This window comes from Dermacentor andersoni, chromosome 6, assembly GCF_023375885.2.
Source record: "Dermacentor andersoni chromosome 6, qqDerAnde1_hic_scaffold, whole genome shotgun sequence".
Lineage (NCBI taxonomy): Eukaryota > Metazoa > Arthropoda > Arachnida > Ixodida > Ixodidae > Dermacentor > Dermacentor andersoni.
Window position 1 is genome coordinate 63,461,787 of NC_092819.1, and position 24,368 is coordinate 63,486,154.

General features: G+C 48.6%; 1 long non-coding RNA gene across 7 annotated transcripts in view; it reads right to left on the reverse strand.

Annotated features, from left to right (window-relative positions):
- The window catches only part of LOC126522746 (uncharacterized), a 785,183-nt gene that overhangs the window by 195,223 nt on the left and 565,592 nt on the right, over positions 1-24,368 (reverse strand). For all 7 annotated transcript variants that reach the window (XR_011895173.1, XR_011895179.1, XR_011895176.1 and 4 more), the window contains one exon: positions 8,971-9,027. This is a non-coding gene — a long non-coding RNA (uncharacterized lncRNA). The remainder of the gene's footprint in view (positions 1-8,970; positions 9,028-24,368) is intronic.

Sequence of the window (24,368 nt, forward strand, 5' to 3'; positions counted from 1 at the left end):
TTGCCGAAACATAATTGGCTATTATAGTGTAACCTACTATTTCTATTTAGTGTTTCTTTTAAGATATGGCTGTTTAAGGGGTACTGACAGAATTTTTCTCACTATTAATTTTTTTTGCGTTAAACGAAGGTCCTGCACCTCTAAACCCTAGAAAAATATGTTGACAAGCCTCAGAGCGCCCTTAATTATTTAATATAACAGGTTTTTTAAAGGCAGTTTCAGTTTCGTTTCCTAGAAGGTTACTGTTTCATGACGTCACGACGCCGAAGGTGGTCATGTGAGAACAAGACAACGTAAATTTGCTCTCTGGCTTGCTCGGTCGCTTGCTATGCTGCAACTCGCCAAAATGGCTGATATAACGGCATAGGGGAAGACCGAGTGAATCGGTACGTGTCAGAAAATCGCCAATGAGCTTCTTCCACGTGGCTACCCACTGATCCGCGACGTCACGGCACAGTAGAATGGAAACCGAAACTGGTCGTCGAAAATATGTAATATTAAATTATTTAGGACGTTCTGAGGCTTCCCAGTATCGTTTCTGAGGTGTCGTGGGCGCGGACCTTATTTTGATGCAAAAAATGAACAGTCGAAAATATAATGTCTGCACACATTTAAGGCACATACTGATGTCGGGAAGTGACGGTCATCGACAGCATGTGCGAGTAATGCGTGCGAATATCGCAGGTGCCTCAAGGAAAAAGCACGACACTTTAAAGGCCGGATTACGAAGGCTCCTCCCGGTCTGATGTACTGGTCATCGTCTGGCGGGCTGGAGCCTTCACCATTCCGATTGGCTGCCACCCGCTAATAAGTACGTTTCTTGTAAACGAATTTCTTTATGAATTCAGGGTCTTGAGGCACAGAGCGTTTACCTTCTGTGTCAATGCGCCATCCTTCGACACTCAACGATTCTCTCTGCTAGCTAGTCTCAGCCAGATTGGTGACAGACCGCTCAGATCCTGGGAGATTGGCTTAAGCACCCTTGCATGCACTAGGCTACAAAATCCCTACTGCGCTTTTTGAGGGCAACTGAACTGAACGTTCGCTTGCGACTGTTAGCGAACGTTCCTTTCCGAACGCGTTCACACCGACGTCTTCTCTATTATTTTCTGATCTCCTTACCTCCCCCTCCCCTCTTTCCACAGCGTAGGGTAGCAAACCGGATCATTCCTCTCTGGTTAACCTGCCCCTTACCCCCCTTCTCTCTCTCTCTCTCTCTCATCTCTTCTTGTGTTTCCGAAATGTAGAGAATCCAACCGAGCAAGGCCTCGGTTAACCTATGCGCCTCTCCTTCGGCTCTCTCTATCTCATCATTTCCCTTCCCCTTTCGTCGAGTGCTATTGTTAGTAAAAGTGCGAGTGAAGTGTCACTATTGCAGACGCCACTCCCAGACTTCCGTGTTTCTGTCCGTTAGTGGTCCCTCTAACCCAGCCACGCTTTGTTGCTACCACCCCAGTGTGCCATTATGGCGAAACATGTAGAATACGCATTTCGCTGTTACTTTTCTTTAAAAAATTCCATGTTACGCGGCAATAGAGATTTTCTCCCGCCCAGGAGCGACATGACCGTATCAGACACATTTAAATATGTATTTACTGAATGAATGAATGATTTATTGATCTACTGACTGAATGATTGATTGATTGGTTGCTGACTGTCTGAATTTACATTACAATTTAAAAGAAACAGTAATGTCGACTTCACACGGCTGGAGTCCTTCCAAGGCAGGGACACTTTTGCCAGAACGACGGCTACAGCTAGCAAAGTTAGTTTTTTTTTTTTTTTGCTCTTTCGGAATTTAAGTTACCTACCCGAGTAAACGTAGTGCCAGCTTGTTTCATATGACATCAACGCGATAACTAGGATGTGTTAACGAGACGCAGCGGTTGCACAGAAATTTGTCCTGAAAAAATAAAGAAAGACAGCTTGAATTCATTGCTTGCACCCCCTTGTCGCAGAAGCAAAAAAAAAAAAATATTAAATTTCAACACCAAAAAAATTACGACTTCAATTAAAAAGGCTAGACAAAAACCTATAAAAAGTAAAGGAGCTCCTGAATCTCTTTGCAGACTTCGCCGATCTCTCGAATCACGGAGCCAATCATTGCGGCAAGTATTCGTTGTTCTCAAAAGCGCAGAAAATATAGCACAGTATAGAGCTAGGACATCATTTGTTGGTAGAAACAAAAAGAACGATATAAAGATTTATTTGGCCTAAGATCAGGTTCGGTACTGCATGGACGGGCCGAAGAGAAACGACGACTGACCACGCGAAGCTGCAGTTCGGTCAACGATGCACGTGGAAGACGCTCCACCAAAGGAAAGAGAGAATGGGAAAGGGTAAACGCTTGTGTTTAAAATGTCCACGAGATAAACAAACGGTCGACAGCAGACGGTCTGTTATATGTGAGCCGGATTCGATAAGTTGTGAACATCACACCGTGGAAGCAGGCGCACTCAGTAAGCGTGCAAGAGCAAAGCACGTACACAACCTAAATGATACACACGATGTAAATAGAAACACACACACACGAAAAGAAAGACCAATGCCACTCGTGCACACGTTCGACTTCTCCGCGACTAACTGTTCTCAGTGCTGCCAGGAAATCAAACGACCGGACATTCGTGCCGAACAATATTAGACAGCAAGACGGTCAAATAATGATGACATGTGGGGGAACGAAAAAGAAACAGCGAACGCGGAAAGCTCCGGCCCGGTCTACACATATAATGCATATAGAGCGAGCGAAACCGTTAGCGTCGAGCGCACGGCAACAAAGTTCCCTCGCCGAGCACACGATCGCCATTGATTCTTTTTTCCAGAGCCCGCATTACTTATTCATGCTGCGATTCTAGACTTCCAACCCTTAGCTCTTCGCATACATACACCCGAGTGAGGAATGAAACAATGAACGAGGCGAGCCGTGCCGATTTCTCCTATATACGTGCATAAGAGCAAGGTGCAAACCACACCGTACAGAACGAAGAATCAGAAATCGTCCGCAAATGATCAAGCAGATGCTTTACGCGTCCCGTTGTATGCTCTCGGAACACGCCACGCGATATGCTCATTTCTTTTGTCTTTTTTTTTTTATTCTTGTAGATTTATTTACAGCTGCTTAGCAAGGTTATCTTTGTCTAGTTGATAGACCGATTCCACTCGCTCAGAGTAAATGCCACGCATAAATGAGCCGCGGAATAAAGTGAGAAATAAAAGGAAATAAAATAAAAGGAAATAAACTAACGGACTCGGCAGCGGACGCAGTCACGCTTACGTGGTCATTAGACTCGAGTTAAGCGGCAGAATTGTAAACAAGCTCCAGATGAACCCGATCTCTGGCGCGTTGAATCGATGGAATCGCCCGTGTACACACCGTGGCGGCGCATGGCGCAGCGCCGGAAATCGAATACCGCGGTACTTGACTTTCGTAGGCTAATTATGGTCCCCTCTGAACGGCGGGGGTACAATTTGTTCAGATACGCACCCCTACAATTGCTCTGTTGCTTTTTGATCGCTTCGATCCGGAAGGCGTTCAAGCGTCATCGAATCACGTGTCGTTTAGAGAAGTATTCAATTCAATTCAGTTTCTTTTTCAACGTATATACAAATGTTGGAGGCCTTATTGGATAGAAAACTGCCTCACACAGCTTCAGGGGACCAAGGAGCCACTGGCAGGCGGTGAAGCACAAAGAATAGCAAAATGCATTGGTCACTAAGCATAGGTGATATTAAACATGATCGAGGCAGTGTGTAGATTAGAATTAGTGCATGGAACAACCTTCCTTTTAAACAATGCCTTACGATAAAGTTGAACATTTGTACATATTAAATGCGCACAATATGCAAACTTTTCCTCGTGAGTAAACAGATGTACATACAAGATGAAAGCATGATGAATAAAAGGAATATCTTAGAGAAAGTGTATGCAGAAGTTGAGCAAACACTTTCGACATAACAATCAATAACGTGACATATTCATTAGTAAGTTTAAAACATGTCATCGAGAAACTTATTTAGCGAGGTTCGAAGGCGATAATGCGATACATGTAACGAGGTGTCTGTTTAGCTTGTTCAGTAAACGACAGTGACTGGTAAAAATAATTCATGTTATGAAAAATGATGCATTGTTGATCTGGTCTCCAAGTATTTGCGCTGAGAGGACGATCTGTTAACTATGAAACGTTGCTTAAAAATTTGTATGATGCTTAACCTTTGCCTTTAAGAGTGGAACGCGATAGCATTCAAAGATCGCTGAGTGCTTGCCACGCTTCCCGGCAACTGCAGCTTACGTAACCATAATGCTTACCGCGAAACGCTGGCGGCGAACGCTATGCATGAAGGCGAGCTTTGTGGTGGAAACGTGGCCTCTTGAGTTGGCCGCGATGCGGCGGAGGCGAGCTCCATCTGGAAATGTTGCAAGGAACCGGGCGCGCCGCTTTACGGCCTTTGAGATTTGCGCGCGCAAATCAGGGAGGCCATGGCCGCTCTATAAATGTTAGAAAAGCTGGAAAAGAGGTTTGTGGCTTTTTTTTTTAGTTTTTGCTTAAAAGAATTAGGTTGTCTCGTATATTCGAATTACAATCCGACGCTATCTAGGCTGTAGGTCGCGTTTAATTCATACTTTACGATTTTTTTACGTATTTTACCTTGAGAAATTAAATTAGTTCAGTAATGTCCTTGCGCCACATGGAGGGCTTGTGTGGTTGATTATTCGTGGTAAGAAATTCTTTCGGCGAAAGCGACGTCCAACGCTGTAGGCGGGACGTCGCGACGCCGGATTTTCTGCTACACGGTGCCCTTAACGCTATCGCGTTACAACTGCTGAAAATATTTATTAGAGTAGAGTAGTTCATATGAAAAGCGATATGGATTTAAGTGTTCTGCCGTCACAATATTGTGCTGTTGATATTTCTTCGTACGATGTGTGTACACACTCTTAACAAAACGAATAGCACACACGGAGGTGTGTGCTATGCACAGGGGGTTCTACACTAATGGTCGATGGCTCGCTCGCTCGCTCGCTCGCTCACTCACTCACTCACTCACTCACTCGCTCGCTCGCTCGCTCGCTCGCTCGCTCACTCACTCACTCACTCACTCACTCACTCACTCACTCACTCACTCACTCACTCACTCACTCACTCACTCACTCACTCACTCACTCACTCACTCACTCACTCACTCACTCACTCACTCACTCACTCACTCATTCACTCACTCACTATTTGTTCAGCATTGTTATAGGGAGTATATTCACATGATGTCACGTTATGATTATGATTCACATGATGTCACGCTTTTCTTGCGACCACATTGTAGCCATAGTCCAAGCTTCCACTACACTCCTGCAGATAAGCCGTTCAAGAAAGCGCGCACCTCTTCACTGTGCTGGCTGTACTACAATATAGCGACCTCGATGACGTCACTAAGACCTGCTGATCTAGCGAACCCCAGCGGATTCCCGCCTTGTGTAAGCTAGTGCAATTGTGAAGAATCAAGAACCCTCACGTTTCAAACCCCGAACGCGTTAGGACTGAAAGGAGGCGTGTCCTAACATCGTTGGAATCACGCTAACGATGTTTAGATAAGCCATATCTCTTCTGCCGATAGGAGCAGTCATGCAGTACTAGCATTCATAAGGGATCTTGTACGTTTTATGTCGTTATTATTCTTGTTTTGAACCAGTCTAACTTCCGCGTATTGTTTTGATTAATTGAGAAGGAGTACTCGGCATTGCTCACGTTAAAACAAAGAAGCTACAAAAGAGCAACAAAAATAAACAGCCCACCCAAACAACGTGTAACTGCACATATTGTAGGCAGCAAGTTAAAGGAAATGTGGGGTTTAACATCCAGAAACTGCACAGCTGTTTATCAGCGACGCCTTTATTGGAGGGAGCCTGATTAATTTTGACCGCCTGGAGTTTCTTAATGGGCCCCTAAATTCAAGGACACGAGCTGTCCTGCATTTTGCCCCCATCGAAATCAGCTCACCGCGGCTGGGACTCGAACCCGCAACCTCGTGTACAGCAACAGAACGCCAAAGCCACTAAGCCGCCGTGGTAGGGTAAGGGCGACGACTCACTTGTTATTTGTCCTTAGTTTTTTATTTCTTTAGACTTTGCAGGAAATTTGGGCCCCCTTGGTCACGCCGATAAACCTACAAATTTCCACCGACCCGCTGCGCGCGCTAAACTTGAATCTCCCCGCACAACCCTTCAATCTCGGCGATCACTTGACAGCTATACGTACAGAGCGGAGCAGCGCGCACGAGAGAAGGCACGCTATACCAATACAAAGTCAAAGCTTGTAAGCAAAAAGAAAACGTGACGTTTAACGATCAATAAGAACAACAGCTAAACAACGGCTCTGGATCCCGACACCATCGCCAGGCAACACCGCCGGATTATCTCAGCTCCTGGAGCGCGCACAACGTTTTTAAATCGGCTGCTTGTGTTCTGCCCACATTTCTGCGCCCCTGCGTGTACAATACAACCGCTGGTTGCAACTGGGCTGGATAGGGGGAAAAATAGACGTATAAGATAAAGCATCCAAAAGGGGGCGGATGGGCTTACAAGTTTATCCCTTTTTCAGCACGGTTCGTGCATACGTGGATTTAGTGGAGCTCAGCTGTCTTCAAGCGTCCTCTGAGGGGGTATCGCTTGCCTTCGTAGCTCTTCGTGTCACCCGTGTACATTTCCTCCTGTGGCAGTGATGGGAACGGATTTGATAGAAGTAGTTTCCTTACGCACGTTTCCTCTTTTCTGTTGTGTAAAACGTAGGGTTCGAAGTCCCGGACAGCAGCTAGCGTAGAAACACATTGCGAAGAAGCTTACTGCGAATCATTGGATTTACCCGAGTGTCAGTGGTTCAATGGGCATAAACAGCGTCCTGATGCTCAGCATGAGGTCGAGGGTTCGACTGCAGGCCGCTGTGGCCGCATTTCAATGAGGGCGAAATAAGAACGTGCCCGTGTACCTAGATTAAGGGGCACGTATGAGAACGATGAAGGAGCCAGAAAGATAAAGTTTAATTATATCTGGACAGGTTGGCCCAGTGACAGATCTGGCATGCTACTGCGGGTGAAATGGTGAGCGATGAAACAAATGTAGAGAGATAAAAACAAAAACAAGGCGCGCACACTGACATACACACGCACGCACGCACGCACGCACGCACGCACGCACGCACGCACACATACACACACACGCGCGCACACAGACAGACACGCACGCACGCAGGCGCGCGCACACACACACGCACACACACAAGTGCTTACAGGGTCTCATTGAGACCTGCATTCCGAAGGAATGTTACTTAAAGGCGCTTTAGGGGAGCACACGTGAGATTCCAGACATTGCCGGTGTCCAAAAACGTGCCATGGATGAATTCGCTCCTCATGCCGCGTGTTTAAGGCATTCCTCAAAAAAGCTGCTAAAGTTGTGAACCAACTACACACACAAATTAGATTATCTAAGTCCTCGTGAACACCACAGGTGGGACACAAGACAGAGAGAGAGATAGGGGAGAGTGGAGTTTAACCGGACGCACGTACGGTTTGCTAACCTGCACTCAAGGTAAACAATATATAATCCGGCGCCTCTCCATGGACTATGGCGTTCTTGAAAGCATCATAGTTGTTTTAGGACGTTAAGGTCCAATAATCGGTTAAATTCTCGATTTCTTGAAATCATCGATGTCTGTCGCTCCCAACATTTGTTTGAAACTTCTGCTTGTTGCACCGCCTGGAAGGTATACTTATGGTTTTATAACCAAGCGAATATTCCATGACATCAGCCTGTAGGCACGTAGCGATATTATCTTTCTTTTCTTCGTATGAGATTCTTAAGGAGCTGTCGCATCTTGCGTCCATTTCAGGCACCTATACAGCGTACATCATATAAAGAATACGAATATTCTGCAAAAGCATCTCGGGAAGCCTAAACACCGATTGATGTACTTTTCGAGGCTTTCTTTGAGGTGTCCCGGCTTATCAGTCATATATCGGATCGCACCCGCCGTGGTTGCTCAGTGGCTATGGTGTTAGGCTGCTGAGCACGAGGTCGCGGGATCGAATCCCGGCCACGGTGGCCGCATTTCGATGGGGGCGAAATGCGAAAACACCCGTGTATTTAGATTTAGGTGCACGTTAAAGAACCCCAGGTGGTCGAAATTTCCGGAATCCTCCACTACGGCGTGCCTCATAATCAGAAAGTGGTTTTGGCACGTAAAACCCCATAATTAATTAAATATATCGGATCGCAGTTTCATATGTACATAACAGCAAAGCAACTGACGTATGTGACCCGAACGCAGAGTTAAACGATAGAATGTCACGCGTCGTGATATCATGAGATGCAAGATATTCTTATCTTTGCATTGCCGTTGCCCAAATGAGGTTTTTTTCAGACAGCGCAATGTAGGTTTCCCCTGCAGGAGATGAAATGGCTATAGCGCCTCGCTGCTGGCCACAAGGCCGTGGATTCGATTCCTCACCACAGTGGCCCCATTATGAAGGTTGCAGAATACAAAACCGCAAGTGTGCTTCGCCTTGGACGCGGTTCCCATACGTTGTTTTCAAATGTTAAAGCCTGTGAATTTAAACGCTCTGTAGGTAGCGCTGTCATTTCCATAACGTTGAACATTTGGACAGTCAAAGCAACTTTGTGACCGTCAAGTGTGAAAAGACCACAATGCCGTAGCCTCACAAAAGCGCAGTGCGAGGTCTCGCAGAGTACAATGTGTAAAAAGCTGCAAATTATTTTCTTTTCTTTTCTGAGTGCTCTAATTCACGCAAGAGGGAAGTGACGTGCGAGATAAGCTTCAACGATATCTTGTTACCCATTTAATCACTTTTTTAACCCTTCGTATGCGTGCAGCAAGTTCGTCAGATGCAAGAGACTTTCAACCGCTGGTCTTCGCTGTACGTATATTGACTTTTCCAATCTTTAGAAAGGAATGGCCAACTTACCATATAAAGCTGCATCAAGACGCAGCGGATCATCCGTCTTTCAAAGCTTTGTAGTATCTATAAAGAAAAACAAAAGGCTTATATAAGTTCTCTCATGAAATAGAAACCAAAGACGTCCAACTTCACATCACATGTACTTGAAAAGTGGCTAGGCGACCTAGATTTGAAGGATTTTATTGTTTACACTTTATTCAAATGGGTTTCATTGTTTTCCAGGCTCGCATACAACATAGAGGGAGCGAGCAATTGGAGCAGAATACGCTAAGCCTGCACCATAAGCATAGAACGGCGGAATTATCGTCTACGCTGTTATACTTCAGCTGTAGCATTTAGCCGTAAAACAGCTAAGCCCAGCTTCAAGTAATAAAGCCGTCCACCTCGGTGTTCTCAGAAAGGATTTCTTTTTCGTTGTCTTCTTTAGCAGTGCAGTCCGTAGACCTCTAATATCCGTTTAGCGGTTTAACTAGCTTCTTTTTTTCCTTCTCCATTTGCCTCAATCACTCTTCATGCTGAAACTCGACATTTTCCTCCCCAGATTCAACTGTAAATAAACTCATGACTTTTTTTTTATTTTTTTGTCGTGATGCAATGGGCCAAGTTTTGGTCGAGCTGTCGCGGGCCTTGCTAGCTTCAACGGAAATGTAGGTATGTAACGTCTGCCAACGTGAGACCGTGCTACACCGCAGCCTTCTGCTTTTTTGCGAATAATCTCGTATTTATGTATTATGACCCCCAGTGCCCTTTACTTCATGACAGCTGCAATTCTTTTTTTTTTACTTTCATCATCTGCTCTCGCACGTTGGCCTTCCCACACACCATTGCATTTACACGTCATTAAAGTGAGCAATCTTGTACACTGCAGCGCTAACATTTAAAGACACACACACACACACATACACACACACACTCCTATAAGGAACAAAAATGCAGGCCACGGCATGGCGCCAAGCGATAAGACAGATAAGGCTGCGTGTATCGAACGCCGGACAGTCGGCAGGCGCAGAGGCGCGAGGCCCAGAAATTGTCAAAACCGCTAGCTAGCAGCGAGTCCCGTTACCCGTAAAGTAATCCTCTCCGCAGCGGTAATAAAGGCGGCAACTGGCAAACACGGGCTGGGACTCTCCCGCGTCCAAGGAAAACAATAACGCAGCGAATGCACGCCTCGCAGATGCGCGCTCTCTATCTCTCGCACGCACTGTTCTCGTCGCACGGAACCGGTAGAAAACAGCGCGAACCTTTCTTCCTTTTCTCGTCCTTATTTCTTTCCCTGCCAAGTTCGAGTGTTCGTCTTCTCGCCCGCGCTTTGTCCTCCACGGTGCCCGTAAAAACTTGCTTATCGCCGCGAGACACTTTCAAATTTTTGAAGCTCGGGCTGCTGAGCGCTACAGATGCGCACGTGCGCTCTCGAGCCGCAAAGGAGCAGGCAGCGCCGCGGCCGCGCTGATTTGTTTTTACGAGCGTCCGGGTATTTATACCCGTGGCGCGGCGGGCACGCTCTAATCCCTTTCGCTGGCTTTTCCCCCAAATGAGCTTTAAAAGTCGCGCTTTCGTGGCTATCGCATGCAGGCGGAGGGAGATGAAACGGCAGCAAAAAACTGCTATATGGAGGAGGCAGCCCTTTTTCCGCTTTTAATGGTTTGTTTACGCTTCGCGCCATACTGCCATTTGGCCCTAAGCACCTTTTGTTACGCATTGGAAAGAAAGAAAGAAAGAAAGAAAGAAAGAAAGAAAGAAAGAAAGAAAGAAAGAAAGAAGGAAAGAAAGAAAGAAAGAAAAAAAGAGGCAGGTTTCGCTTGACTGGCGAAGAGGGCATCGAAAGCGAGAGCAAAGTTTAGCCTCGCGCTCTAGCTCTTCGCACGCTGTTCTAACAATACGCAGAGGCGAAATTGCAACACGCAGCACGCGACAGAACTACAGCCGCGCAGCGGGAATAGCGTCCTGGCAGACAGTAGCGCGTCACAAAGCTGGCGGAAGGATAAGTACACAGGCAGCGGCGTTACAGGCGTCATACCTCTCGACAGTGCACGAAGTGAAACCGACGGAAAACCGTCGGTGTTTGTCAGCGCCAGATGAAAGGATTAGACAGGTTTAGCATGACGCTTGCTGTCCGTTCCGCTCAGACAGGTGCGTGCACCGAAGTGCGCTATGCCCAATGCTATTCAACGGGAATGCTAATGAACGTGCGGATAGCGCGCATATCAGCAGCCGAATGCATAACTCTGTCCTGCAGGGGACGTAGTCTCGGACGATCACTTTCGGCGATACTATTGCTTTCGCGTGACGAAATGCTCAACCAGTCAATCAGCTCATCCGGTTTTGCTCAACAATCCAATCAGAGCGCAGTGAAAGTGATATCGCCGAAAGTGACCGTCCGAGAATACATCCCCTGGCTGCTGTGCTGCAGAACCAATTGAGTGGAGCGTGAATGTTTGTCCACTTGGAGTCACCAGCTTTTCTTTTTTTTTTTTTTTCAACTAAATGCGTTGCGTTTATCCCTGCGCGAGGTGCGCATGCGCATTTGATGCCTTGACAGCACGACGGCGGCGCGCAAACGGCGCGAACGCGTCTCGAGTGCCCGCTTAATTGCGATGGCCATAATATGACATTAAGGGACGCTAGAGTTTCAGTTCAGCTACGTGAGTGCCCTCTTCCATTTTTTTATCCATCTAACATGAGAGAAAGAATGGCAAAGCAAAGACAGGGAAGTTAACAAGAGAATATCCCCGGTTGGCTACCCTGTACCCGAGGAGGGCGGAAAGAGATGCGATAGATGAGAGAAAAATAATACGAGAATAAAGAAAAAAAAAGCACGCGCGCACAATACTATCTGACAAGATGCAGCAGTATTGCACTCGCTCAAACACCTGACTCCCTGTTTTTCCTTTGCCTTTCTCTCTCTCTCTCTCTCTCTCTCTCTCTCTCTCTCTCTCTAAACACCTGACAAGATGCAAAAGGTATGGATGGATGGATGGATGGATGGATGGTTGGATGGATGGATGGATGGATGGATGGATGGATGGATGGATGGATGGATACAACTTTCTTGTACGTCTGGCAAGGTTTAACGCAACCCGGGCTCAGGTCTCCCAGGGGGAACATCAAAGCCCTGCCTCAACGCCGCCTCACGGGCTTGCTTGACTGCTCACGTCTGGATTCCGAGGTCTGAGCTGCGCAGAACGGCGGCCCACCTCGACGACAGGGTCTTCGGAGTTATGTTATGCATGCCTTAGGCATGCATAACACGATCGAGGAGCTCTTAGACGCTCACCACACAGCCCAAGTCCGTCGTCTCTCGCTAACCCGGGCACGCCGCACAGTCCTCCCGAAGCTCAGTCTCGAGGCTATCCCCGAGGTTACAGAGTACATTACGATTCCGCGAAAGATCAGGGGGCATATTTATGCCCCACCTCTACCCCGCAACATGGACCCCGAGTTGCATCAGGGCCGTCGGCAGGCCCGTAGTGAAGCCATTTGGCGACACTACGGCTCGCAAGATGGAGTGGTCTACACAGACGCAGCCAGACACCCTCGCGCCGACCTCATGACCGCGGTGGTAGCGGATCACAACGGAGGACTGATAGAACATACAACAATCACGGCTGGCCGAGTGGTGGAAGCGGAGGAAACCGCGACTGCCATGGCCATGCATGCGGAAGCGACTACCGTCATCAGCGACAGCAAGCAGGCCATCGGCAATTTCGTCCACGGTAGAATTTGCAAACAGGCGTACCATGTCCTCACACGACGCCCCCTAAGCGGCTTGAAAACCCTCGTGTGGACCCCCGCTCACGCGGCTATGCCCGGCAACGCGTCGGCTCACAGTTTGGCTCGACATCTCGCGCGCCGAGCCTCGTCCGCGGATGCGGACGGCGTGAATGAGGAGGAGAGACACGAGGAACCCTGCGAGACTTATTATGAAATAGCCCATCGGTATCGCTTGAGGCGTCGCGCGCTCCCACCACCGGCCAAGCAACTCGACAAAACGCAAGCGGTCGCGTTTCGGCGACTTCAGACAAATACATACCCACACCCAAAATACATTAACAAAATCACAGGGGGCAGGGAAAGCGACAAATGTAGGCTCTGTTCAGAAACAGGAACACTCACACACATAATGTGGGAATGCACCTCGCTCCCGTTCTCTCATCCCCCCGTCGGCAGCGAGACTGTCTGGACAGCCTGGCTCAGTTCCGGGGACGTCGACCGACAACTTGAACTGGTGGACTGGGCGGAAAAGGCCAAGCAGGCCCAGGGCCTTACTTGAGCCCTAACCCTCAGCCACGTCCCTCTTTACCCTTCCCCCTTTCAATAAAGTTTATCACCACCACCACCGGAGTAACTGCCATCCCTCCTATAACTACATTGCACTCCCACAGCATGTGTTTGAGTGTTGCTGGTCCTTCCTGGCACAATTTGCACGTGTCGCCCTGATGCTTATCTGGGAAGATACGTTTCAGACGGAATGGATTAGGGAAGGTGTTCGTCTGGAGTTGTCGCCAGGCGACGGCCTGCCTCCTGTTCAACTGGGGACTCGGCGGTGGGTATATCCTTCTGGCGTTCAAATATGCACTGCTTATGTCGTTGTATCTGGTGAGCCTGTCCCATTCTGCTCGAGAAGCGTTCGCTGTCGTGCGAGAGGCGTTGCCCTGTTCGGCGCGGCGGGTCATGTCTCGCGCCGTCCGGTGCGCCGTCTCGTTTAGGTTCGGGAGCGCGTCGCCTTCCGTGGTGACGTGCGCGGGGAACCATACGATCCTCGAGCTCGCGGTTTTGGATCTGCCCGCTTTGGCTAGAATGGACAGGCCTTCCTTGGAAATTCGACCTTTGTCATAATTCTTTACTGCCGTTTGCGAGTCACTTAGTACGACTTCGCATTCCTGTTCTGTGAGGGCCAGTGCAATCGCTACTTCCTCCACTATTTCCGAGTGTTTGGTGTATACACTGCATGTGGTTCTGATTTTTGACTCTGTGTCTATGACTACGGCGGTGTATTTTTGGGCGTTCGCATATTCGGCTGCGTCGACAAAGCGCGCGTTTCTCTCCCTGCCGAATGAACGGAGCAGAGCCTCGGCTCTTGGCTTTCTTCTACCTCGGTTGTAATCGGGGTGCACGTTTCTTGGAATGGTTGCCACCATAATGGTCTCTCTGATTTTGTTGGGGATTTGCATTTTCTGGCCGTGCTGGTTGTGTTACGTTATGCCGAGCGTGTTCATAATGTACCTTCCCGTCGTGGTGGTCGACAGGCGTTCGAGTTGCGATATGGGTTGTGCTTAGGCTATTTCTTCTAGGGTGTTGTATATGCCCAGCTGAGCCAGGAGCTCGGTGCTCGTCGATTCCGGGAGGTCCAGGGCTATCTTGTACGTTTTCCTTATGAGCGTGTTGATCTTGTTCTTTTCCGCGACGTACCAGTTGTGGTAGGCGGCTACGTAGGCGATGTGGCTGACAACGAATGAGTGGATCAGTCGAATGACGTTTTCTTCCTTCATGCCTGCGTGTCTATTGGTTATTCTCTTTATGAATCTCGTGGCGCTGGTGACTTTGCCTTCGATATTCCTCACGGTTTCGCCGTTAGCTCCGTTGGCCTCAATGATCATTCCGAGGATTTTGATCTTGTTTACTTTGGGGATTGCGTTTCCGTCTTGGGTGTACAGGCCGATTTCCTCGTACTCCTGGGGTCCTGTGTAGCTCTTTGGTGGCATGCCTCTGCGCGTGGGCCGGTAAAGGAGTAGTTCGGACTTGCTCCGGGAGCATTTGAGGCCCATTCCTTGGAGGTACTCTTCGACTTTGTGAATCGCCATTTGTAGTGCGTGTTCAATTTGCCCGTCACTGCCGCGGTCCGCCCAAATCGTTATATCGTCTGCGTATATAGCGTGGTGGATTCCTTCGATTTCCCGTAGTTTGCTGGGGAGACCCAGCATAGCTAAGTTGAAAAGGAGCGGAGATATAACTGAGCCCTGGGGGGTACCTGCACTTCCCTGGGTTCGTTCTTCGGACTCGACGTCGCCAACCGTCAGGGTGGCTTTGCGATCCTTCAGAATGTCCCTCACGTAGTTGTGGACCTTTCCCCCAGGTTCAAATTAGACACTTGTTTAAGGATCAACTCGTGGGCGACGTTGTCAAATGCTTTCTCCAGGTCTAGTCCTAGGATGACTCTGGTGTTTCTTGTCTTGTCGTCAAGGATCTGGTTCTTTAGTTGTAACATGACGTCCTGCGTGGACAGGCGGGATCGGAAGCCTATCATGGTGTGGGGGTAGGCTTCCGTCTCTTCTAGATGGCTGTTGATATGGTTCAGGAAGGCGTGTTCCAAGACCTTACCCACGCACGACGTGAGAGAGATTGGGCGTAGGTTCTCCAAACTCAACGGCTTTCCGTGCTTGGGTATGAGGATAGCCTTGGACCTCTTCCACTGCTCCGGGATGCGGCCTTCTCTCCAGCACTTGTTCATATAGCCCGTGAGTTTGGTGACAGATTTGTCGTCCAGGTTTTTGAGCGTTTTGTTGTTAACCCTGTCCGGTCCTGGGGCTGACTTGCCGTTGAGTCCTTGGAGTGCCGTTCTGATTTCCGCCTCACTGAAGTCTTCATCTAACTTCATCTAGTGTAAGGTATCAATTACGGTTTAAAGTACCTGTGTTTGCTGACGTGTGCGTTCGCATGCATATAGACCAAATACCTGAGTCGGTTTACTATAGTCATGCCGACTCAAACTTTCTTAATGTTCAAAGTCATCCGCTCGTCTTTAACTTGGTGCACGCTTCACGCACGCACGCACGCACGCACGCACGCACGCACGCTCGCTCGCTCGCTCACTCACTCACTCACTCACTCACTCACTCACTCACTCACTCACTCACTCACTCACTCACTTACTCAATCACTCACTCACTCACTCACTCACTCCCTCACTCACTCACTCACTCACTCACTCACTCACTCACTCACTCACTCACTCACTCACTCACTCACTCACTCACTCACTCACTCACTCACTCTGACATACATGCCCGTAAGCATGTATTCCGATCATGTTTACGGAATGTGTAGACGACCGAACAGCTTTGAATTTTAGTGAAGAGACTGATTAAAGCAATATAATGAACATTTTGTTACAGTGTATCACGTTAGTAGGAACGTTAAGCGCCAAGTATACACTACATGTTCTTGCCTAGGCGAGTAGATGACGTACTCTCGCTTCAACTATACACGGAAGGCACGGCACTTCATGTCGCTATGAATCAGTGCGAGCGGACACAAATGAGATTGCACAAGGCGTGCGGGGGCAAAGCCTCAAGCTCATCCACTCGTTATTTTTCTTCAGCGCGCACAACAATTTGCGAGGCGATGCCGCTCCGAAGGTACTCCAACCTCGTCGCCCATGTCGCAAAGACTACAGTATACCAGACTCGCACACTCGTTGCAGACCGCGGTGCAAACCAGCAGCAATAGACGCCCGGCGCGAAGAGGGCCGTTCATCATTCCATTGTTTCCCGGGGCCCGAACCACGGGCGGGCTGGCGGCGAGACGGCGTCGACGATGATGATGCTCTCCTCCATAGTGACCCACCGTCGCGACAGCGCGTTCATCACTATTCGCGTATGGGGCTCCATTTGCATGCATTATCATAATGAGTATTCCGCTCCCCACGCTGTCTCTCTTCTCGTCGGCGTTTCGGGCAAGCCCTGCAGCGCGGCACACCGACAACCTCGGCGGCGGCCCAGCTCGTCTAGCCGCGGAAAGATGACAGGGGGGCCTCGTACGCTGGGAGCTGCTGCGAAACACCAACACCAGGCCGCCGGCAGTTGCGAGCCATAGAACACACGCGTGTCTATATAGGAAACACTCTGCGGAGGACACAGTGTCTCGCACGCGTGGTGTGAGACACGATGGAGGCACGAAACACGCGCGGTGGAACGCGAAGAGGCGTGTGTACTTCGCGCAACGCTTAGTTCGTGGGCGCAGTTTTAGGTAATGCCGCGTGCAGGCGTGCCTCCTGTGGAGCTACGCGCTATATATAGGAGTGAAACGACCCGAGTGCATGAGCAAACGAGTACGCGCACGTTACATGTACCAGCGCGGTGCTTCTGTACCTAAATTAATTGCTTCCACGTGAGGTGAAGTTTCTGAGCGTCGTAGAGCGCTGAAGCTCGTAGGTTAGCTAACTCAGCTGGATTTCTGGTAGCTCTGCCAGCTTGATGCATGGCTTATGTGACTACAATAGTTAGTAGTGACAAAGGGGGTCACATCGGTTACTATAATATAGGTTAGTGCTAACATACACGTTGACTTGATTTGCCGAGAAAATTAGGGGCCTAATTTCTCCTCGCGAGTCTCGCAGTTGCAGCCTGAAGCATCAGGACTTACAGTTGCACCCCTTATAAGTGGGAGCCCGCAAGAGGGACAGATAATACTGTCGCAGAAGTAATCACAACACGTACTCACAAGCTGTAGGAATGACTCCTTGCATGCCTTGAAATTACTGGTTTCATTGCTATCAAATACTTTACCAGTCTGAGCATGCGCACCCGAAGTTTTACAGAAGCGTTCAATATGATGCAATGACTCGCGTTTAGTGTTGTTTCGCATTTATTTATTCGTCAGTAGTTTGCTTACTTTATATCTTCTGTGCATATTTATATAATAGAAGAGAAAAGCGTCGTTATTTTTTAGAACTTCAGCTTTCTGTACATGCATCTTGGCGGCCAGAACTTGACTGTTTCGCATTTCAACTCTGTCCAGTTGAATGAAAGTTCACTTCGGCATTAACAAAAGTTAATTTTGGTGGTGCACCTCTCGGTATACACACCGCTATTAATAACTTAAATGATGTTTCACAGATTATGTAGACGAAAGCTTGCACCGATGCAATCTTTCAATCAGCTCCTAATTTGTAGATCAGCCCTACACCGCTACATAGGCGACGATGAAACGCCGGGCACGAACAATCGATTCTGAAATACAAATTTAGTCACAGACCTCCTACACCGTGCTAGCAGTCACAGTTCTCAAAGCCCTGAACAACATCGGTCCGGGACGAACTTCACGTGTAAGTCCACAAGGCGCAAGGAGAAAAGAGGCAACACTCGAAACGACGTCGGCGGGACTGCCCCCCTGCGTACTCGAACAACGGGTTTCGCGATTGAGGGGGACTCCAGGCGCATTACGTCCACGAGACGCAAAACTAGCTGATCTCATCACACGTAGCAGGGAGACAACGCCGCGGCCCACATTGAGATACACCGCACGCTCAGCGCGTAGCAGACGAAGGCCGCCCGAGAGGACGAGCGAGTAAAGACGCCACACACATGCGCGCATACGAAGCCCTTCCTGCATCAGAGGGATTTCCCTTTGAGAACCAGTAAATACGCACGCCAAGCCGCAGGCTTGAACGCTCCCGCGGGTCGCCTGAAACAAAACAAACGAAGAGAGATTGCATGAGAAAAAGGGGAGGGAAGCTAACGGCGGAGTCTTCGAATCCCTTCGGCAGGAAACGCACGGAGAAGTGGGGGCGGACGTTAGACGCGCTCTTGTTCGCCCGCTCGTTTGCTTGGTTTGTAGCCGTTGCGAGGCCTGTTTCGCTTTGTATACTTGCATGTTTATTTTTTTTTTTTCACTTCGCGAACACCTAGTGCATTGATCGGGCACGTGTGGATGCGCGGACGGGCACGGCGCGCACGGTGCACGGTCTGTTTGGAATGCAAATGTCTCGTTTGGGTCGGCGGCAAGTCGGGCGGTCGCCCGGTCCTCCAGAGGCGTGCCGGTCTGCAGGATGGGCAGACGCGCCGAAGGAGACGAGGTGGGCGTCTGTATAGTGTATTCTATATGTGGGACTATACGCATATACGTGTATGTGTGTTTCCATATGCCCAAACGCACTGAAGTGATGCGCTGTGCAAAGCAGCGTTGCGGTGCGGCTCTTGCCCCGTTTTGTCTCGGTGCACGCGCCGGCTATAGTCGGCCGGCAAGTCCGCTCTCCAGCCACGCGAGAGGCTTCAACGGCAACAACACAACGCATGATTTGGTATGCAGAGAGGGAGACAAACAAGGCACCCGACGGCCGCGGCAGCAGACAGGCCTGAACGAAGAAAAAACGGAGCGCCCCGGACAAATTGAAGAACACAAACGACCTGCCGCCAGGCAAGTTGTCGGAGCCAGCCAGAGGGCCGAGCCGTCGACGCAGGCGGCTGGCGAGCGGCTCGGGCTTGGAAGGCTGGCACAAGGAGTGCGGCTGGCTCCCAGACGGTCAAAAGAAGGACTGAATCACGTGGATGAGCCCAAAACGACGACTGAAGCAGGAAATTCTTTTCCTCTGACATGAATAGACCGAAATAGAATAAGAAAGAGCAGTACCCGCTACGAGGAACTGAGAAGATAACGAATAAACAACATAAACAGGGGTGCCGTAGTTGGTTCCTGAGGCGCTTTTTTTTCGTGGTTCCTGGAGGTGATGGGAGTGTACTTCCGTCAGGAATGATAAAAAAACGCCTAAGAGACGCGCATCACTCAAACTGCTTTCGTTGGTGCTCTCTCTCTCTCTCTCTCTCTCTCTCTCTCTTTAGTCACCGTACTTGCTCTTTTGCCGCACCGTCAAATGGCACGGCTGGAAAAACAAACCGCTCTGTCCGCAGTAAAAGTCAGACTGACGAACAAGATGGCTTGTGACACCCGTAGCTCTTTCATCTTGAAAAAGGAACGAAGGAAGCGCTTGGTCGACTTTTTTCCGAGAGATGCGCCGTGTTGGTAGAATCACGTGTTTCCATCCGGAACCGTCATGCGTACTGCCCAGGTGTATCCGAGGCTTTCTTTCCTTGCAGGCTGCGGATAACGGCACGGATAATACCAAAGAATAGTTGATTGACCAAGAATGACTTGATTCTCAGACGGACATCCTCGGGATCTTGTTACAGCTGGTAGATTGATACAAAAGCCTTAACGCTGCCTCAGTTTTCTATAACACTGAGACACTCCGACGTTTAACGGGAATACTTATTTAGGAGTAAGAACTGAAGAACTGACCTGAGGCGACAGGTATCAGAGAATTATCAAGCGTTGGAGGGACGGGAAAGAAAGAAGACAGAGAGAACAGAGTGAAGACGTCGAAGTCAAAATTAGGCGCATGATGACTAGAAGCTCTGAGATTCGCGCATCAGTATTACTATTCTGTGAAAATATAAAGCAAAATCCACAATGACCGCATTCGCCTTGGCCAGGATGATATTTTGTTTTGATATTTGGAGGGAAGGTGTCGACATTGGGCTCTTCTCTCTCGTCTTTTTCTGTTTTTTTTCAAACAGTTTGTTTCTACATTGCGGTGCAGTTGTCATGTTCAGCTTAAATACTTTGAGTGTCACGTGTTGCCACAAGAAGTGACTCCTTTCAAGAGATTTATTTGTCCAGTACGTTGCAGTTCTCGGCTCTTCTAGTTGCACGCCTCTCTACTGTTCTAAATGTTGCTGTAATCTGACAGAAACAAGCGCACATTCGCGCATTTATTCAACGTTCACTGCGTAATATTAATCAGGTGTCATGCATCTGAATCCTTTCCTTTTGCTTCACGGAATTCAGTGCATTAATCTCCCAAATCCTCGTCAAGTACTTTTTGTCACGTATATTATCCAATACTACTCATATGGACGAATAATTCCCTTTCTTTTTTTGCCCCTGCTGAACGGTCGAGAGTACCAGCTGTAAGCAGGCTACTAGGTCGAAGTGGTAAGCAGACATTAAAGAGGATATTAAGGTGGCCGTATATCAGCGTTTAAGAAGAAGGCCACTTTAACATAACGAATATCGATTGATAGAAACACCGACTTGAACTATTCTGGAATCCAATGAAACACTTCAAAGGAACGTAAAGCAGGTGCACCGCGATATAGCAAACTTAATTCTCTGAAGAAAGCGCAGAAAGATCCATAGCAGTAGCCCGAGAAATTGAACTTCGTTTCTCGAGATTTTCATCGCTCTCTTCAAAAAATGCTCCAGATCCCGGCGAACATTGCGAACGTCCAGGTCTATCTACCATATCGGTGTTCTTTTGAGCCGCACAACTAACTTCCGAATACCCTCGCCACCCCCGGATCACCCTAGGAACAAGCGGTACACGGACACGGCTCACGCCTCACAATTTCACGATTGCGCTTCTGTATTTATTTACATGCAGTCCACGCTCTGTATATACTACACAATCCGCCACGACTTTCCCCAGCCCCTTCCGCGATATTCCACCAACTATATCCCCGCCATCCTCTTCCCCTCCCTCAAAATTTGCACCCCTTTTATTTTGCACCCTAGCAGGCCGGGTCTCTCGCGCGGCTCGAGCTGTAGCTCCGCAACACCGGCTCGCCGCTCCACGGGCGTTGAGGAAAGGATAGCGCGGTTCGGTGGGCGACGCATGAGCGGCGCTACAAAACACCCCCTTCGCGGACGGACGGACGCCTTGTCTCCTGCGCGCGTGCAAAATTGGAGCTCAGCTGCGAGGTTCCGGATCATCAAAGGGGGTGAAACCCTCTTCGGCGCTCCGCACACGCGCCCTGCATTTACAACAAGCGCGCGAGCGCCCCTTTCTCGCCTGCTTGCCCGCCGCTGCTGCAGCGTGTGTATGCGGCTCGTCGTCTCTTATACGCCGCTACGGCCATCTCCCGTTCTCTCTGCCTCTTCTCTGCTGGCTGTCTCACTCCTGTGTGTGTGTGTGTGCGTGTGTTATACGTACACGGATGGCGCCGTGTGCACAGATCGGGGCAACGCCTCGCTGATTTCACCCCGAGCGAGAAAGCGCTGGAGCAGAGGTGGTGCGTTGTCGCGGACAGCGCTTCGCAGGCATCGAACGAAGAGAACGAAAAAGAAAGAAAAAAGGACGAATGCTTGAATCAACAACTACCACCCGCGTTTCTTTCGCTTTCAGTTTTATTTGTGTGCTCGTGGGTGAAAGACTGATCAGGAAGAGGCGCATCATCGCGTATACCTGCACTGCTGCGTGGTACTTCGAAGAAACTTTGTTGCCACAACGCTGAGTTCAGGAAGCTTGTGGAGTACAGGCGTGGAAGCGTGGGACAGTTGGTAAACGTTTATTTTGACGGTGTTCATAACGCACACAGACGTAAGGAAATACGAGACAGAGTCGGCGCTCATTCAGAAACTCTCAACCTGTCCATCATATTCTTAAATTTGTATGCGCTGTGAAAACAGTTGAAAATAGCTTTTGAAATCTTCAGTTGGCTTGTTTCTGGCTGTCATGAGACGTGGATGGAGATCACGTTACTTCTTATTTCAGTGCTGAAATTTCAGACAAATTTCTGTGACCCCACAAGCAAGCTTTCGAGCACACTGCGAAAGCGCCATTAGAACACATGCACGTGCTGGCATGCACTGAGAAGAAATGTTTTGATTTGCTGTCTATAGTGAAATGCTTACTATTAGACGCATTTAGCGTTCAAACTGACGTGCTTCTTTGAATGAGACAGGATGCAGAACCCGTAAACTGACCGTTATAGAAACAAAAAGACAGAGAGAGAGAGATGTCAACTCCGCATGGGCATGTTGCGATCACGGTTGAACCAAAGGACAGCTAATCTGTAGCGACTAAATTGACAACCTTAGAAAAAACGATTGTATTGATTATAGGGCATACTAATTTGGCAGTGTATTTTTACAAAGAAGTGCCGAAACCTATCTGCCCCAAAGCATCTGAGACAGATAGGCATACTTCAAGTTACTCTTACAAATTTTTCATACAGGTAGACTGGCGTGATCACCTCACTTTGCCTTGAAGTGACTCGGGTATAGCGAAGAAGAGCAAATGACGTTGGCTTATGTCATATTAACCTAGTTGAACAATCCAACTGTTGAACGTAATGAAAAAAAAAATTCCTTTAATTTAATAGACTTAAGTATGCCTATATTACTCAAACAAAATGGTTTAAAGCGATGTGAAGTCATTTCAAATCAGAAGGCCTTAAGAGGACCATTTCTTTCTAAAAGTACAATCTGTTTATGGTAACAGAAAATGTGTTCCAAAATTGCAGACTTTCTGAACACGTCGCTTACGTTTTATGCCAAAGTGCGCACTGCAGTTAATTGTATTCACACCGGAAGTGACTTGGCCCGTGAGTCCCGCCCAGTGGTAAGTATGCAACAAATTGCCGAAGGCAACATCAGAGGCGAACGTTTGGGTTTGGCTATTCACAAAGCATGGTTGTACAAAATACACGCTGGTCTAGAGGTTCCCCCTGTGCACATTGAGAAAAAAAAAAAAAAAAGAAAGAGAGAAGGACAATGAGGTAATTTAAGAATAAAAAGACTACCATGCTTCCAAGCCGCACTTTTGAAAGCGAACCTATCGCGCCCAGCTAGCCAAATAATCAACAAAAACAGACCCGGTTTAAATTTTTTTTTCTCTCGCCCGCCGCGCTCGCACACAGCGATGCATCGACCAGTGGAGAGATGGCGCCTCTGTATCAGCGTCCGGCGAAAGTGAAGCCGCGGTTCACGGTTCAGCATCTGTCCTCTCCGCGGGTTCAGCGCGGCCCGTATGTGTATGCACACGCAACGGATCTTGCGCTTGAGCGGGTTATAAGAGCAGACAACGACGACAAACGATTCATACAAACTAAAAAAATATGGAAATGCGGCCCCTCATTCATTCTCCTCACAAACTGCACACCAATTCGCTATTGTGAGAAATTACTTTAATTTTGTGTGCGTTTTCGGCCTTCGATTGTGACTATCGCTGCGGCAAGCGTTGTGACTCCATGAATCAACAGCCATGCCAGTTACGTGGTCCGAAGTGAACGTGCAAGTTATGGTTCCGAAACCGGTGCAAATATACAGAAACGAGAAAAAGCTCGCGATATGTGGAGGCGTGCTTAATCACAAACCATCGCTAAGCGAATGCAGAATGCGGAGACTCCCAAACGTATTCGAAGAGCACTGAACAGGGCGGCGCACGACGTACAACGCTCAAATCTGAGGCGCGACTGCAGCACAACGCAACGAGAAAGCGATATAGACGTACGGCACTCCACGTACTGACGACTATACCGCAAGCGGTCATTCGGCGCAGATTTGCTAGCGTTCAGTCGTCTTGAGCTTCGTACACTTCACAAAGCAACACTGCAAACAATCTATATGGCCTACTTTCCCTATGGACTTGTACATCAATATGACTGCTGCTACCGAGCTGTTTAGTGTACTTACTCGTCTTTTCTCTCTCTCTCTCTCTCTTTCTTGTCATATACGCTGCGCCTTCTTTTTTTCTTTCTCTCGCCGCTGCTATGTGACTGCCTTTATGGCTCCCGAAGAATATGCAAATTAGGGTGTCATCACGCGGCAGCCTTTTTCTCCCATTCGAGGAGAGAGTCCATTAGGTAAAATGACCGGCCTGTCTATCGCAGGGGATGGCCGGATAATTA